This window comes from Schistocerca cancellata, chromosome 1 (assembly GCF_023864275.1).
Source record: "Schistocerca cancellata isolate TAMUIC-IGC-003103 chromosome 1, iqSchCanc2.1, whole genome shotgun sequence".
NCBI lineage: Eukaryota > Metazoa > Arthropoda > Insecta > Orthoptera > Acrididae > Schistocerca > Schistocerca cancellata.
This window is the reverse complement of record NC_064626.1, coordinates 202,508,064-202,525,764: the sequence shown is the minus strand read 5'-3', so window position 1 is coordinate 202,525,764 and position 17,701 is coordinate 202,508,064. Positions and strand designations below refer to the sequence as shown.

General features: G+C 42.0%; 1 non-coding gene across 1 annotated transcript; it reads left to right on the top strand.

Moving 5' to 3' along the window:
• Window positions 1–368: 368 nt before the first annotated feature.
• Window positions 369–442, top strand: Trnat-ugu (transfer RNA threonine (anticodon UGU)). The gene has a single exon. It is a non-coding gene; the product is annotated as a tRNA-Thr (tRNA).
• Window positions 443–17,701: the final 17,259 nt, after the last annotated feature.

Genomic DNA, 17,701 nt, shown 5'->3' with positions numbered 1-17,701 from the left:
ACATAAAATACAATGCCGTCTTCCTTCGGTTCTTAAAAATTAAGATCATAAGCACCAGGAAATACACTTAAAGAAAAATAAATAGATACATATACTAAGATGGTATCTGTTCTTTCGGACATGTGCGAAAGAACAGATACCATCTTAGTATGTATATAGTTAAGGCTCACCGGCCACTTGACCATTTTCTTCCTCTGTGCGAGTGCACAAACAGTGCCCGAACTGTTGCGGGAATCGGCAACGCACCGCGAGTAATGAGTATAATGGGCGGGGGCACTACGAAAGTAGTGCGTGACAATACATTGAGAATGTGGGTTTCGCGGGAGGCGTGACAGAGATAAATCCCCGCAGTCGCGCTATCCTCTGGGTCCTCGATGGCTCAGATGGATAGAGCGTCTGCTTTGTAAGCAGGAGATACCGGGTTCGAGTCCTGGTCGGGGCGCACATTTTCATCTGTCCCCGTTGACGTATGTCAACGCCTGTAAGCAGCTAAGGGTGTTCATTTCATTGTAAAAATAACTAGATGGTTAAAACACCTTGAAAAAAACAGTGACACACGTTAAAAGGCAGCGCTGCACATTCACTAAAAAGCTGAAGGAAGTGCACTGGGGAAAATAATTGTTGGGATATGAAAAACAGGGCATTCTAAAGAGGAAAGAATGTAATAATTATACAGGCTGTTGGACGGTCTGTGGGGAAAATAATTGTTGGGATATGAAAAACAGGGCATTCTAAAGAGGAAAGAATGTAATAATTATACAGGCTGTTGGACGGTCTGTGTGGAAATGAAGGTACATATTAGGATGGATTTTGGGAAGAAGGAAATTGAGGAAGAGATGCTGGGTGGGCAGAGACATAGTATCAAGAGGAGAAGGGATGGGGTAGAGTTGCAAAGGGGAGAGAGAAAGGAAAGCCCTGATATGGAGTGGATAGTTTCCGAACTATAATTGGCAGGACGGATAAATATCGGGCAGTCACCATTGTCTGGAAGAGGAAGTTGGTTGAATTGACATTTGGATAGGATGTAGAGTATGTGAGGGTGTGGGGATGATGGGATGAGTTTGTAAAGGTGCTGCAGCATACCACGACTGGTTAACAGAGGGGAAACAAAGGGCTTATTTGAATTTAGTTTGCTGATAGTGTAGGATATACGGTGACGTTGCTAGGATATACGGTGGTTATAAAAAAGGAGACTCATACATCGGTGGCAATTATTTTGGGTGAACATTTTTTCTTCCCTGTAATGGGTTGACAGTACCACAGTCTCTAACAGAAAATACTAGTGCAGTTGTCCATAGATGAGGGTCTCAACACTCGTACAGAAATGTGGTTTGAACACGATAGCGCATCATCACTTTTGCAGTTTCTCACAGAGGCTATCAACGCAACATCCGAGGAAAGGTTAGTGGATGAAGGTTGACCACATGACTGGCAGTCAACGTCCCTGGATTTGACTCCTTTAAAGTTCTTTCTCTGGAAGTACGATGAGGATCCTTCTTTGCGGGACCCCTATGCAATAGTATGAAAACCAGGTTGCACAGGTTACTGTACTAATGATTTATCGCACTCCAGGTGTTTTGAGCCGAGTGTATTAGAACGTACAAACCATTTGTACAAAGAACATAATGATCGACAAATATAGCAGAGTCTGCAACTATGCTCTATGTTGTCCTAGTACAAGCTGCCTCTGGAATACTGCTGGTACGTCAGTTATTACCACAACCAAGCACAGCAAATACGAAGCAGTGACTCAACTCCTGGCGGGGCCGGGATCTTTTGAGCACCGTGCTGTAGAAACAAGAGCAAATAGTGAGGTCGCTAGTAGCAGCGCAGAGAATACAAGGTAAAGGAGCCAGCCTTCCACAAGTCTTTCGTCTTTCTGCTGTTAGTTTCGTAGGACGCCTTTTAATCTAACGTTAGACACGAATATCACATCAATTTCACCGGGTAATGTTAGCCGATGTAGTTCCACCTAGTGCACAAAAAGAAAATTATACACACAGAATGACACGGAAAAGCTATCCTTAATTTTACTCTGACATATGTCGCACATTACGTATAGTGCCTTTTGGTACATCCAGACATCAGTTCTGTTGTTCAGCTAGGTCGGTCACAGCTCATGGTTTTCGTACTGGGGAGAGTCCTGCCGGAGAGTCCTGGCAATTTCTGTTCTTGTTCCTTTCAGTGTCTCAAAATACATGTTTTGTCGCAGTTCTAACACAAACGTTGTGGAAGCCGCCAAACTGCACCTGAAGAAACAAAACGAAACTTGCAAATAATGCCTTTTTTTCAAAAAAATGTGAGTGAAATCTTATGGGACTTAGCTTTATTTCATCTAATAGTTCGCGACTTTCGTAAGGTAGGTTATGGGCCTTTATTTTTTCTAATAGTTCGCAACTTTCGTAAGGTAGGTTATCATATTCTAGTTCACTCTGGCGGGACATTTACCAGCTTAGCATGCCTTTACTATAGTGGATAAAATCGCCAATGCCAGAAAGAAAAGGGTATCAACACTATTAGAACATTCATATCAAACTTCGGTTAATGACGCAGCACACCATAATAGAGATACAGTATACAGAGACGGGGATCCGAGAGTGATAGTTCAGCCACTCTGCTGATTCCCCATTGCTAAGTGTTCTGCATCTAGAGAGAGAGAGAGAGGAAGAAAAGCCAATGGCGATATCGACACTGATTGGCTGAGAACCCATGACGCCGCCTTTTTACCTTCATTCATATGTTTGCTGTTGCTGAAATATAAGGCGTGGTGCTATTGTGGGCCGAGTCCGTGGCGTAATTATTTGCAGGTGAAAATGGTTCAACTGGCTCTGAGCACTATGAGGCTTAACTTCTGAGGTCATCAGTCCCCTAGAACTTAGAACTACTTAAACCTAACCAACCTAAGGACATCACACCCACCCATTCCTGAGGCAGGATTCGAACCCGCGACCGTGACGGTCGCGCGGTTCCTGACCGTAGCGCCTAGAACCGCTCGGCCACCCGTGCCGGCGCAGGTGAAAATACAACAGGTCTTGCTGTACTTGTGCATGTTCTTCGTCGATTCATTCTACATAATTTAATACCGACAAAGGAATCGTACTGTACGTCGAATCTGCAGCGATGACTGTCGCACTAGCTTTTACACCAATATTTGTGAACTAAACTTTGGTTGACGGAGAACTGAATAGATTTAACTAATCTGGCTTACGTAATTTTAAGGATAATGGAGAGTAATTCCATATTGTACCGCTATTAACTGCAATAATTGTAGTGATGGTGACTTCAGGTTTCTAGGATTTCCGAAAAATGAAGAATAACATAACCAGTGAGTAGTTAAAATCAACCGGAAAGTTGAGAAGCGTAAAGGTGGTTTATGGAAACCGAAAAAATTATTTGATTTCACGTGAAGTACGCTTTCTCTGCCGTGATATGCCATGATGATTGTATGACCTGTAATATTTTGTTACATCTACTATTGTTTGAAGACTCAATACTGCAGTGTACAATCCGTATGCTGTTAGCACAAAAACGAATAAAAAAGCATTTTTTACTGCTAAACAGTTGTTTACTATAATAGTAATTGTATCACAAACATTAAAATTATTCTTACTAACATTAAAATTATTCATTTACTGCATAACACACTGAGCTCTGTTATTATCTGATGCCACGTTTATGTTTATGTGTTGGTGGCTAACTTCTACTTTACAAACCATGGTCAGTTCGATTCTTTTTCCATTTACCGCATTCCTCATTTCTGATAGTGATTTGTTAACGTGAGAAAAATAATATGGGTTTTGTGACAGAAGGATATAGTGAGGCATCCAATTTACGGCTGCACGATTTTTATTTGCACATTGAGATTTTAGGTCCACAGAGGAAATTATTGGTTATGGAAAACCTGACAATGATTATTCTGCTAGTGTCTATAACATGGAAAAAAGTTACCTGCATCCTTACTTCTATGTCAATGCAGAAAGCATAAATATTTCGTTTTCGCTAAAATTATCAACGACTCACTGAAGACGTAATACGCAGGAAATAAAAAAAAAAGATCAAATTTTGGAAGCTACTAATATCAACGATGAATATCTCAGCAGTGGAACATGAAATTACTGCAGGATGTATGAAATGAAACAGAAGAAACTTCAATTCGTCGATTCTCATTATTTCCGGAACGTCAAAAAAACTAAAATAACACGCTAATCTATTTCCTTGGTGTTTGTCCGACTTCACACTAGACTGTTCAGTATACCCCACATTAAATGTGTAGCAATACAGGAATAGTATTCGTCTTAGTCACGCACAAAATAAAAGTTAGAAGAGTTATTTTGTGTCACTTGCCAGATTAATGTCTTGTTAAAGCCGACAGGCGACTAAATTAATTCATGTGGCGACGCCAACTGCGCGCAATCTGGAAAATACAAGGCGACTGCCTGAAGATTGGCCACAGTCTCCCTATACATTTCTAAGCCTGTCCAGTATAGCTTTTTCCTTGCCGTAAACTTCGCAACAGTATTTGTGTGTGCCTACCTGTCCCTTTCTACAGGGGCAGAACGTAGTTCCGAGATACCGCAACGAGTGGGCGCCCGTTCCGTCTCACAAAGGAAGGCCTCAGACACGGCCAACCGAACCGGCTCAAATTTGGCAGGTCGCTTGTGTACAACCTAAAACGAAGGGCTGTAAGATATTTTGGCTCAACACCCTCCCACCCACCCCCACCCCCTCCACCACCCGTTTTTGTGAAAAATCACCTCTAAAGGTTATCCCTCCCCCCATGAACCATGGACCTTGCCGTTGGTGGGGAGGCTTGCGTGCCTCAGCGATACAGATAGCCGTACCGTAGGTGCAACCACAACGGAGGGGTATCTGTTGAGAGGCCAGACAAACGTGTGGTTCCTGAAGAGGGGCAGCAGCCTTTTCAGTAGTTGCAGGGACAACAGTCTGGATGATTGACTGATCTCGTTTTGTAACAATAACCAAAACGGCTTTGCTGTGCTGGTACTGCGAACGGCTGAAAGCAAGGGGAAACTACGGCCGTAATTTTTCCCGAGGGCATGCAGCTTTACTGTATGATTAAATGATGATGGCGTCCTCTTGGGTAAAATGTTCCGGAGGTAAAATAGTCCCCCATTCGGATCTCCGGGCGGGGACTACTGAAGAGGATGTCGTTATCAGGAGAAAGAAAACTGGCGTTCTACGGATCGGAGCGTGGAATGTCAGATCCCTTAATCGGGCAGGTAGGTTAGAAAATTTAAAAAGGGAAATGGATAGGTTAAACTTAGATATAGTGGGAATTAGTGAAGTTCGGTGGCAGGAGGAACAAGACTTCTGGTCAGGTGACTACAGGGTTATAAACACAAAATCAAATAGGGGTAATGCAGGAGTAGGTTTAATAATGAATAGGAAAATAGAAATGCGGGTAAGCTACTACAAACAGCATAGTGAACGCACTATTGTGGCCAAGATAGATAAGAAGCCCACACCTACTACAGTAGTACAAGTTCATATGCCAACTAGCTCTGCAGATGACGAAGAAATTGAAGAAATGTATGATGAAATAAAAGAAATTATTCAGATAGTGAAGGGTGACGAAAATTTAATAGTCATTGGTGACTGGAATTCGGTAGTAGGAAAAGGGAGAGAAGGAAACGTAGTAGGTGAATATGGACTGGGGCTAAGAACTGAAAGAGGAAGCCGCCTGGTAGAATTTTGCACAGAGCACAACTTAATCATAGCTAACACTTGGTTCAAGAATCATAAAAGAAGACTGTATACATGGAAGAAGCCTGGAGATACTGACAGGTTTCAGATAGATTATATAATGGTAAGACAGAGATTTAGGAATCAGGTTTTAAATTGTAAGACATTTCCAGGGGCAGATGTGGACTCTGACCACAATCTATTGGTTACGAACTGTAGATTAAAACTAAAGAAACTGCAAAAAGGTGGGAATTTAAGGAGATGGGACCTGGATAAACTAAAAGAACCAGAAGTTGTACAGAGTTTCAGGGAGAGCATAAGGGAGCAATTGTCAGGAATGGGGGAAAGAAATACAGTAGAAGAAGAATGGGTAGCTTTGAGGGATGAAGTAGTGAAGGCAGCAGAGGATCAAGTAGGTAAAAAGACGAGGGCTAGTAGAAATCCTTGGGTAACAGAAGAAATATTGAATTTAATTGATGAAAGGAGAAAATATAAAAATGCAGTAAATGAAGCAGGCAAAAAGGAATACAGACGTCTCAAAAATGAGATCGACAGGAAGTGCAAAATGGCTAAGCAGGGATGGCTAGAGGACAAATGTAAGGACGTAGAGGCTTATCTCGCTAGGGGTAAGATAGATACTGCCTACAGGAAAATTAAAGAGACCTTTGGAGATAAGAGAACTACTTGTATGAACATGAAGAGCGCAGATGGAAACCCAGTTCTAAGCAAAGAAGGGAAAGCAGAAACGTGGAAGGAGTATACAGAGGGTCTATACAAGGGCGATGTATTTGAGGACAATATTATGGAAATGGAAGAGGATGTAGATGAAGATGAAATGGGAGATATGATACTGCGTGAAGAGTTTGACAGAGCACTGAAAGACCTGAGTCGAAACAAGGCCCCCGGAGTAGATAACATTCCATTGGAGCTACTGACGGCCTTGGGAGAGCCAGTCCTGACAAAGCTCTACCATCTGGTGAGCAAGATGTATGAAACAGGCGAAATACCCTCAGACTTCAAGAAGAATATAATAATCCCAATCCCAAAGAAAGCAGATGTGAAAATTACCGAACTATCAGTTTAATAAGTCACAGCTGCAAAATACTAACGCGAATTCCTTACAGACGAATGGAAAAACTAGTAGAAGCCGACCTCGGGGAAGATCAGTTTGGATTCCGTAGAAATGTTGGAACACGTGAGGCAATACTGACCCTACGACTTATCTTAGAAGCTAGATTAAGGAAAGGCAAACCTACGTTTCTTGCATTTGTAGACTTAGATAAAGCTTTTGACAATGTTGACTGGAATACTCTCTTTCAAATTCTGAAGGTGGCAGGGGTAAAATACAGGGAGCGAAAGGCTATTTACAATTTGTACAGAAACCAGATGGCAGTTATAAGAGTCGAGGGACATGAAAGGGAAGCAGTGGTTGGGAAGGGAGTGAGACACGGTTGTAGTCTCTCCCCGATGTTATTCAATCTGTATATTGAGCAAGCAGTTTAGGAAATAAAAGATAATTTCGGAGTAGCTATTAAAATCCATGGAGAAGAAATAAAAACTTTGAGGTTCGCCGATGACATCGTAATTCTGTCAGAGACAGCAAAGGACTTGGAAGAGAAGTTGAACGGAATGGATAGTGTCTTGAAAGGAGGATATAAGATGAACATCAACAAAAGCAAAACAAGAATAATGGAATGTAGTCGAATTAAGTCGAGTGATGTCGAGAGAATTAGATTAGGAAATGAGACACTTAAAGTAGTGAAGGAGTTTTGTTATTTGGGGAGCAAAATAACTGATGATGGTCGAAGTAGAGAGGATATAAAATGTAGACTGGCAATGGCAAGGAAAGCGTTTTTGAAGAAGAGAAATTTGTTAACATCGAGTATTGATTTAAGTGTCAGGAAGTCATTTCTGAAAGTATTTGTATGGAGTGTAGCCATGTATGGAAGTGAAACATGGACGATAAATAGTTTGGACAAGAAGAGAATAGAAGCTTTCGAAATGTGGTGCTACAGAAGAATGCTGAAGAGTGCATGGGTAGATCACATAACTAATGAGGAGGTACTGAGTAGAATTGGGGAGAAGAGGAGTTCGTGGCACGACTAGAAGCAGGGATCGGTTGGTAGGACATGTTCTGATGCATCAAGGGATCACCAATTTGGAGGGCAGCGTGGAGGGTAACAATCGTAGAGGGAGACCAAGAGATGAATACACTAAGCAGATTCAGAAGGGTGTAGGTTGCAGTAGGTACTGGGAGATGAAGAAGCTTGCACAGGATAGAGTAGCATGGAGAGTTGCATCAAACCAGTCTCAGGACTGAAGACCATAACAACAACAACAACAGCAAAGGTTATCATGAGCAATCGACTCAAAATTGGCGGAATCGACAGATAATTGTAAATAGAGCATTTTTCGTCATCAGGTATGGGGTCCGCAAACGCATACTTTACGAGAAATCGGGGAAAGAAACTTTTATACCTGCCTCTTATATACCCACATGATAAACGCCTTTCGCCGATAGCGCCGATAGCGCCGATAGCGCAACGACCAAGGTAACTGGCTAGGAAGTGGAGAACTCTGGTTCGAATCTTGCCGGCACGGAAGCTCAGCGAGTTGGGTCTGCAATAAAAAACTCAGTGAACGGCTCAACGAACAACCTGAACGGATGTCATGGAACGTCCGCACCGAACATATACAACGAACAATAGAGACCAAAATGAGGTTAACAAAATCTAGAGGAAACTGAACGATTTTCGTTTTTTTAAATTGTAGATTTCGTATGAGAATTCGTAGGGATAGTAGTGTTAATAAGGTACGCATCAGAACACGGAATAATTATAGTAATAAGGTAGGCAAACTAATTTCTCAAACGGCGTGAATTAGCACAGACTTAAATCTCTAAGCCTTGTCACATGAAAACAACTCCGAGTGAGAGTGCTGAGAATTCCTCACGAGGGACCACACATAGCCACCGTGCGACAGCAAGGCATTGGACAGAATGCACGCGGGTTATGTTGGCCCGGTTGCCTGTTCGTCATATCATAGTTGTGAACCTCGAAGAGTGAGGATGTCCAGCAGGTGAACCTTATAGAGGTCAATCGGAAAGAGTTGTTTTTCGTCATTAGGCTGCCGCGAACCTAGAGGATACATGTACTGATTTTTCATCGTTAATCCGTGGAATAAACTATGTTTTGTGAAAGAATACAGCGATCTTCCGTAAGTAACAAATGACTTGCACTGTATGTAGTTTGTAGTAATTAGCTTTTCGCTACGGTCGCAGGTTCGAATCCTGCCTCGGGCATGGATGTGTGTGATGTCCTTAGGTTAGTTAGGTTTAATTATTTCTAAGTTCTAGGCGACTGATGACCTCAGAAGTTAAGTCGCATAGTGCTCAGAGCCATTTGAACCAATTAGCTTTTCTGTTTATGCCGTAGTAATTAATTCTTGTTTATTGTGTCATAACTTTCAGATGTATAATCTGAATAATGGAGGATGTACACCCTTCGACCAGCGCTGAAATACGAATATATAGTTGGGAGCGTGTGACAGACGACGGCAAGCGGTAAGTTCCCTACTCTGTGTTTTGGTTTGTAAAAGTGTTGCAAGACAGATGTATTATCAATGTACTACCGGAAGCTGGCAGTTCTGTTTCTCGGCGTTCCAGATTGATAGGAGCGACTATCGTCGAGCGATTCTTGGAGCTCATGAACGAAATGACTTCTGTTGATACTGAAGAACTATACCATGAAGGCGAAGCAAGAGATGAATTAGTGAAAGATATCACGACTAGTGAATCGCAAAATGGTCATAACACTTTGGAAATGCCCACATCGCAGGCAATCTGTGCTTTATCTATTCCCGATGAGTACTAGGAACTAAGGTTGAACTAAGGTGCTACACCCCTTAAACTAAAAGTATAGGCGGTAGCGCTAGCCAGGAATCATCGAAAATGGAACCTACAAACACCGCAAAAGAATTGAGCAACAACAGCCCTCAAAAGGAAGAAGAACCTAAAATTGTGGAAAAATGATATCGTGAAAGGAGGGGCAAGATACGACAAATACCAGGTGATAAATAAGTGCACATTTGACCGATTTGTCGATTCTCGTGGTCGTAACAAAAATGTAACAAAGAGAATACTCCAGGAGTGACTGCAAGTGCAGTGCTTCAATATACAGGCAACAGGGACTTTACTTTTGCTGCATCATTATTTTGGTCAAGGAATTTCAAATCGGAATATAAAATTCTTCAACGGCACGTCGCTAATTACGTCTCCCACAAGGAGGTATAAAATATACAAAAAATGGTTCAAATGGCTCTGAGCACCATGGGACTTAACATCTGAGGTCATCAGTCCCCTAGAACTTAGAACTACTTAAACCGAACTAACCTAAGGTCATCACATATATCCATGCCCGAGGCAGGATTCGAACCTGCGACCACAGCTGTCGCGCGGCTACAGACTGAAGCGCCTAGAACAGCTCGGCCACCGCGGCCGGCAATATATAGAAGATGTACAGAAAGTGGCGTCTCTTTTCAGCATGCAAACGGCGTTACTTATGACCGGTTTTAATCGTGATTATGTGAGCAACACCGATCAAACAGGATGCGAGTATCGGGTTAACATTCGACGCTCGTTATAGCATAAGGCAGAAACATGAACTCTTGTCGCAGTTGGTAGTAAAAAATAAACTAAGACATTCGTGCCCGCATCTCGTGGTCGTGCGGTAGCGTTCTCGCTTCCCACGCCCGGGTTCCCGGGTTCGATTCCCGGCGGGGTCAGGGATTTTCTCTGCCTCGTGATGGCTGGGTGTTGTGTGCTGTCCTTAGGTTAGTTAGGTTTAAGTAGTTCTAAGTTCTAGGGGACTGATGACCATAGATGTTAAGTCCCATAGTGCTCAGAGCCATTTGAACCATTTTAAGACATTCGTACACGGCGCAGTATGCCATTACGGCCTCTGGAAAAGTGTTGCCTAAGGTTTTCCTGTGTTTACAAGAAACGAATATTACATTTGGTCCTCCGGTTATAGAAGAGGTCAATCGCTTAACCGACTCGTTGAAAAATGTTTACATTACTTGCTCCAAACCTGGGAAATTGACAAATGCAATTTACAGAAGATCTCTTGAGAATGTTTTAAAAGCCATACGTTGGTAATAAGTTTCGTCTAATATTCGACAAACTAATACTCTAATGTATGACACCATGTTTATAGATGACGATGGTCAACCGATGTGCACGGTAAAAGTAATGCCGCCAAACTGCACACCTGTGTGCCAGCCGTGTGATGTTTATTTCTATCGCCAGGTTAAAAACGTTATTTCCAGGCTTCAGAATTGTAGTGTGCTTCTGAAAACCCAGCGGGAATTGCACAACCGCACGGATGCAATAACTATTCACAGCATAATTCATATCCAACTTTCAGAACCATTTTTGAGGCAATGATACCGTAATGCGTGGTACGCATGAAAATTAATTCTCGAAAAAGACATATTTTTAAATGTAAACCAAGTTTGTTTTCCGCCAAATCTTCGTAAGGAACAGTGTAAAAATGGCTCTGAGCACTATGGGACTCAACATCTTAGGTCATAAGTCCCCTAGAACTTAGAACTACTTAAACCTAACTAACCTAAGGACATCACACACACCCATGCCCGAGGCAGGATTCGAACCTGCGACCGTAGCAGTCCCGCGGTTCCGGACTGCAGCGCCAGAACCGCACGGCCACCGCGGCCGGCAAGGAACAGTGTAGCTGTCTAAAGATTGCATTCATTAGATGTTCTTGGTGCCGTGAGTATATTTGTTTCGAATGTTTATATGACAAGTACCATCCATGTAGTTATTCGAAGAAAAGTGAGAACACGTAACGGTGACTGGAAGAGCCATCGTAAAGTGACCAGGAGTAACATTTTAGTTGTTTACTAACCCAAGAGGTCTGAGAAATTTATTTTCCTACCTTCTTATCATTCCTTATTGATTTAATTACTTTATTAACCCTCCTATCTCTATCAATTGAGGTATGGAAAAATAAAAACGAGAAGAATAGCATCCGCTAGGTTTCCTCGAGATTTGAACCCAAGCTCTCCACTACCCAGCCACTACCTTGGCCGTTGCGCTATCGGCGCTCTCGCCGAAAAGCGTTTAGCATGTGGGTACATAAGAGGCAGTTGCAAAAGTTTCTTTCCTCCATTTCTGGAAAAGTATACGTTTGCGGCCCCCATACCTGATGATTAAAAGTGCTCTATTTACAATTATCTGTCGATCCTGCCAATTTTGAGTCGATTACTCATCATAACCTTTAGGGGTGATTTTCGCAAAAACTACGGGGTGTTGAGCCAAAATATCTTAGAGTCCTTCGTTTTAGGTTGTAAACAAGCGACCTGCCAAATCTGAGCCGAATCGCTTGGTCGTTTCTGAGCCCTTCCCATTGTCAGCCAGACAAGAGCTGTTGAGAGCTGAACACATCGCGAATCTTACCGTTCTTTGACTACAGATGGTTTATGAGTCAAACTATTTGTTTTCTATTCGTCTTTTGCGTGGAAATATGGGGAACAAGTGACTTCCTGACATTTTTATTTCGATACACTCCTTAATTTTCCTGTCCCAGAAACTTAGATGAAGGGACGAAAAAGACAGGAACCTCTGTGATTTTGTGTTGTGGTTTTCGGCACGGTGTTTTGTTAGAATCTGTGGAAGCCTGTGTGAAATGTTAAAAACATTAGTTTGGATTAATATCGTAACTTGGGACCAAGAGGACACTTCATGGGCTGTTGGGTCCCGAATCGTTTTGTATAGAAATTGTGCACATCGCTCTATAATGCCTTTTGCGAAGGACTGGACATAGAAGAAATACGGATTAGTCACGAATAACCACTAGTTTAACACCACCAGATCTATTTCTTTGCAGGTATCTAAAACAAAATGTGTTTTTGCGTTTTTTAAAATAGGAACCCCCATTTTTTTATTACATATTCGTCTATTACGTAAAGAAATATGAATGTTTTAGATGGACCACTTTTTTCGCTTTGTGACAGATGGCGCTGTAATAGTCACAAACATATGGCTCACTATTTTAGACGAACAGTTGGTAACAGGTAGGTTTTTTAAATTAAAATACAGAACGTAGATACGTTTGAACTTTTTATTTCGGTTGTTCAAATGTGATACATGTGAAACGTCCCCTTAGAAAAATTTATACATGACTGTGCTTAAACTGACACACAATATTTTTAGCATAACGCAATCTAACTTTCAAAAATCCCTACAAAAGAATGGCCCTGACTAACATTAACCTATACGTTTCACAAATCACTTACCTCACCAAAAATCTTCGTTACTCGAGCTACTGCAATACAGCGAGCGCCACTACTGCCAGCTAAATAAAAGATTCAAACTACGGAAGGCACTAACTACTGATAGGCATAGTTAGCAAATGAAAGATTTTGATAGAGAACAAACAATGTATTTACCTTAATAGTCATAATATATATAGCAGTTCATGACATCCATTCTGTACTCAAAAATCCGCCATCTCATTTCCCACATCCACCACTGCTGGCGGCTCACCTCCAACTGCGCAACGCTACGCGCTGTTCACATCCAGCTGCCACTGCCCAACACTACAATGGCAGACAACAATGCAAACTAGCCACAGACCCAGACCCACTGGCTGTGCTGTGTGCAGTCTGTGGCTAGTTTGCATTGTTGTCTGCCATTGTAGTGTTGGGCAGCGGCAGCTGGATGTGAACAGCACGTAGCGTTGCGCAGTTGGAGGTGAGCCGCCAGCAGTGGTGGATGTGGGGAGAGAGACGGCGGAATTTTGAGAGCCGATGTTCTGGACGTGTGTCCATCAGAGACAGTACATTTGTAAGACTGGATTTCATGAACTGCTGTATATATTATGACTTTTGAACACTATTAAGGTAAACACATTGTTTGTTCTCTATCAAAATCTTTCATTTACTAACTATGCCTATCAGTAGTCAGCGCCTTCAGTAGTTTGAATCTTTTATTTAGCTGGCAGTAGTGGCGCTCGCTGTATTGAAGTAGTTCGTGTAACGAAGATTTTTGTGAGGTAAGTAATTTGTGAAACGTATAGGTTAATGTTAGTCAGGGCCATTCTTTTGTAGGGATTATTGAAAGTCAGATTCCGTTGCGCTAAAAATATTGTGTGTCAGTTTAAACACAGTCATGTATAATTTTTCAAAGGGGACGTTTCATATGGCGTTTCACATGTACCTTTGTGAACTTATCATTTCTGAGAACGCAGGCTGTTACAGCGTGATTACCTGTAAATACCACTTTTTGCAATAAATGCTCAAATTGATGTCCATCAACCTCAATGCATTTGGCAATACGTGTAACGACATTCCTCTCAACAGCCAGTAGTTCGTAGTTCGCCTTCCGTAATGTTCTCACATGCGTCGACAATGCGCTGAGGCATGTTGTCAGGCGTTGTCGGTGGATTATGATAGCAAATATCCTTCAACTTTCCCCACAGAAAGAAATCTGGGGACGTCAGATCCGGTGAACGTGCGGGCCATGATAAAGTGCTTCGACGACCAATCTACCTGTCATGAAATATGCTATTCAATACCGCTTCAACGGCACGCGAGCTATGTGCCGGACATCCATCATGTTGTAAGTACATCGCCATTCCGTCATGCAGTGAAACATCTTGTAGTAACATCGGTAGAACATTACGTAGGAAATCAGCATACATTGCACAATTTAGATTTCCATCGATGAAATGGGGGCCAATTATCCACCCTCCCATAATGCCGCACCATACATTAAGCCTCCAAGGTGGCTGATGTTCCACTAGTCGCAACCATCGTGGATTTTCCGTTGCTCAATAGTGCACATTATGCCGGTTTACGTTACCGCTGTTGGTGAATGACGCTTCGTCGCTAAATAAAACGCGTGCAAAAAATCTGTCATCGTCCCGTAATTTTTCTTGTGCCCAGTGGCAAAACTGTACACGACGTTCAAAGTCGTATCCATGCAATTCCTGGTGCATAGAAATACGGTACGGGTGCAATCGATGTTGATGTAGCATTCTCTACACCGACGTTTTTGAGATTCCCGATTCTCGCGCAATTTGTCTGCTACTGATGTTCGGATTGGCCGCGACAGCAGCTAAAACACCTACTTGGGCATCATCATTTGTTGCAGGTCGTGGTTGACGTTTCACATGTGGATGAAATCTTTCTGTTTCCTTAAATAACGTAACTATCCGGCGAAAGGTCCGGACCCTTGGATGCTGTCGTCCAGGATACCGAGCAGCATACATAGTACACGCCCGTTGGACATTTTGATCACAACAGCCATACATCAACACGATATCGACCTTTTCCGCAATTGGTAAAAGGTCGATTTTAACACGGGTAATGTATCACGAAGCAAATACTGTCCGCACTGGCGGAATGTTACGTGATACCACGTACTTACACGTTTGTGGCTATTACAGCGCCATCTATCTATCACAAAGCGAAAAAAGTGGTCCAACTAAAACATTCATATTTCTTTATGTACTACATGAATATGTAATAAAAAATGGGAGTTCCTATTTAAAAAAAAAACGCAGTTGATATCCGTTTGACCTATGACAGCGCCACGTAGCGGGCCAACCATAGCGCCATCTGGTTTCCCCCTTCAAGTTAGACGAGTTTCGTTCTTTTTAGTTTTTTCGTTTGATACTTATTTGGTGAGATATTTGGCCCGGTAACTATCAGTGGACCAGCCTGTATATGAAACGCCTGTTGTGCCGATCACGACGTGAGGAGGAAATGAGAGTGGAAATTAAAAGTGCTGTGAAAAGTGATATCTGTTTCAGCTAAACATGATAGAACATTGCTCAAATTGAAGCAAATAGCATCTTATGCATGATGTTCTCCTCCATAACTAACCGATAGGAGAGAATTACCGTCACGTAGAAAACGTTTTGCACATTGTATCAGAATGATGTTGTTAGTCAACAGCACGACAAGTGAATGCAGATTTGCTATCACGACTGCCAATAGGGCAAGATGGAAATTATGATTCTTTAACAGATGTATGTTTTTCATTAGATTTACCACAGTGTAAAATTTTCCATTGAATTCTAATTTATTTCAAAGCTTGTGCCAAAGGATCCAGTTTCATCTAAGATTACACAGTATATTCGGACGGACTGCCCTTTAAATAGAAAGCTTATGTTGTTGTTGTTGTTGTGGTCTTCAGTCCTGAGACTGGTTTGATGCAGCTCTCCATGCTACTCTATCCTGTGCAAGCTTCTTCATCTCCCAGTACCTACTGCAACCTACATCCTTCTGAATCTGCTTAGTGTATTCATCTCTTGGTCTCCCTCTACGATTTTTACCCTCCACGCTGCCCTCCAATGCTAAATTTGTGATCCCTAGATGCCTCAGAACATGTCCTACCAACCGATCCCTTCTTCTAGTCAAGTTGTGCCACAAACTTCTCTTCTCTCCAATCATATTCAATACCTCCTCATTAGTTACGTGATCTACCCACCTTATCTTCAGCATTCTTCTGTAGCACCACATTTCGAAAGCTTCTATTCTCTTCTTGTCCAAACTAGTTATCGTCCATGTCTCACTTCCATACATGGCTACACTCCATACAAATACTTTCAGAAACGACTTCCTGACACCTAAATCTATATTCGATGTTAACAAATTTCTCTTCTTGAGAAACGCTTTCCTTGCCATTGCCAGTCTACATTTTATATCCTCTCTACTTCGACCATCATCGGTTATTTTACTCCCTAAATAGCAAAACTCCTTTACTACTTTAAGTGTCTCATTTCCTAATCTAATTCCCTCAGCATCACCCGACTTAATTTGACTACATTCCATTATCCTCGTTTTGCTTTTGTTGATGTTCATCTTATATCCTCCTTTCAAGACACTGTCCATTCCGTTCAACTGCTCTTCCAAGTCCTTTGCTGTCTCTGACAGAATTACAATGTCATCGGCGAACCTCAAAGTTTTTACTTCTTCTCCATGAATTTTAATACCTTAATAGCTTATATCAAACTTAAATTAAATCTTACTGACACATGTGACATTCCCTCACAGTTTACAAAAGTGTAATTTTGGTACATTCAGAATCAAGAAATACACGAGTGCTTATCCCCGACTTACATAAATCCAAAGTGTTTCAAAAACTATATGTCACTGGGGCACAGTACATACGAAACACATTCTCAGAGATTATTGCTACTAGAAAAACAGTGACAGAGACATAGGAGTGATACTGGCTAAATGCCACTTATGTCAAAAACACCAGCAGCTGCCTCTCGATAACAGTGTGTGTGGCCGCAGTCATCAAAATCCTGGTTGCATTTGCACTCCGACTTTGCTGGACCGTTTGTAGGGAGCTACTAGCTCATCGACATCGATGCACTTTCAAGATTTCCTTTTGTGACACAAATGCCATCCAATACATCTATGAAAACAATTCAGTCTTTGTCAAGGGTTTTCCCTATTGAAGGATTGCTGAAAGCAATAGTTACTGGCAACGGTACTCTCTTTTCTTCTCAAGGATTCAAACTTTTTTGTGAAAGGAGTTGCATATCACACTTTAAAACCACACCATTTAATGCAGAAGCCAACGCATCTGCCGAAAGTTTTGTACAGACGTTAGAGTTGCATATGACAAACCTCACTCACCGTCAGCATTAGGTTAAGGACAAAGCTTTACAAATTTTTTTTTCTATGTCTAGGCCCACTTCGCATTATGCAAAATTGACAGCTAAAAGACTGCATGGGAGACAATATCGACTTTTAATAGCAATTTTCACGCACCTTCAGCCAAAGCATGAACAATAGTTTTGTAAGTAGGCTGTTTAGGTTTTTATGTTGGTAACGCCACGTAGCGTTCTGCATTAAAATCGCTGACTGCGCTGTGTGCAGTCTGTGGCTGGTTGGGCTCATTGTTGGAATATTCGCTTGTGTTGTGTTGGGCAGTTGGATGTGACTAGCGTGTAGCTTTGGG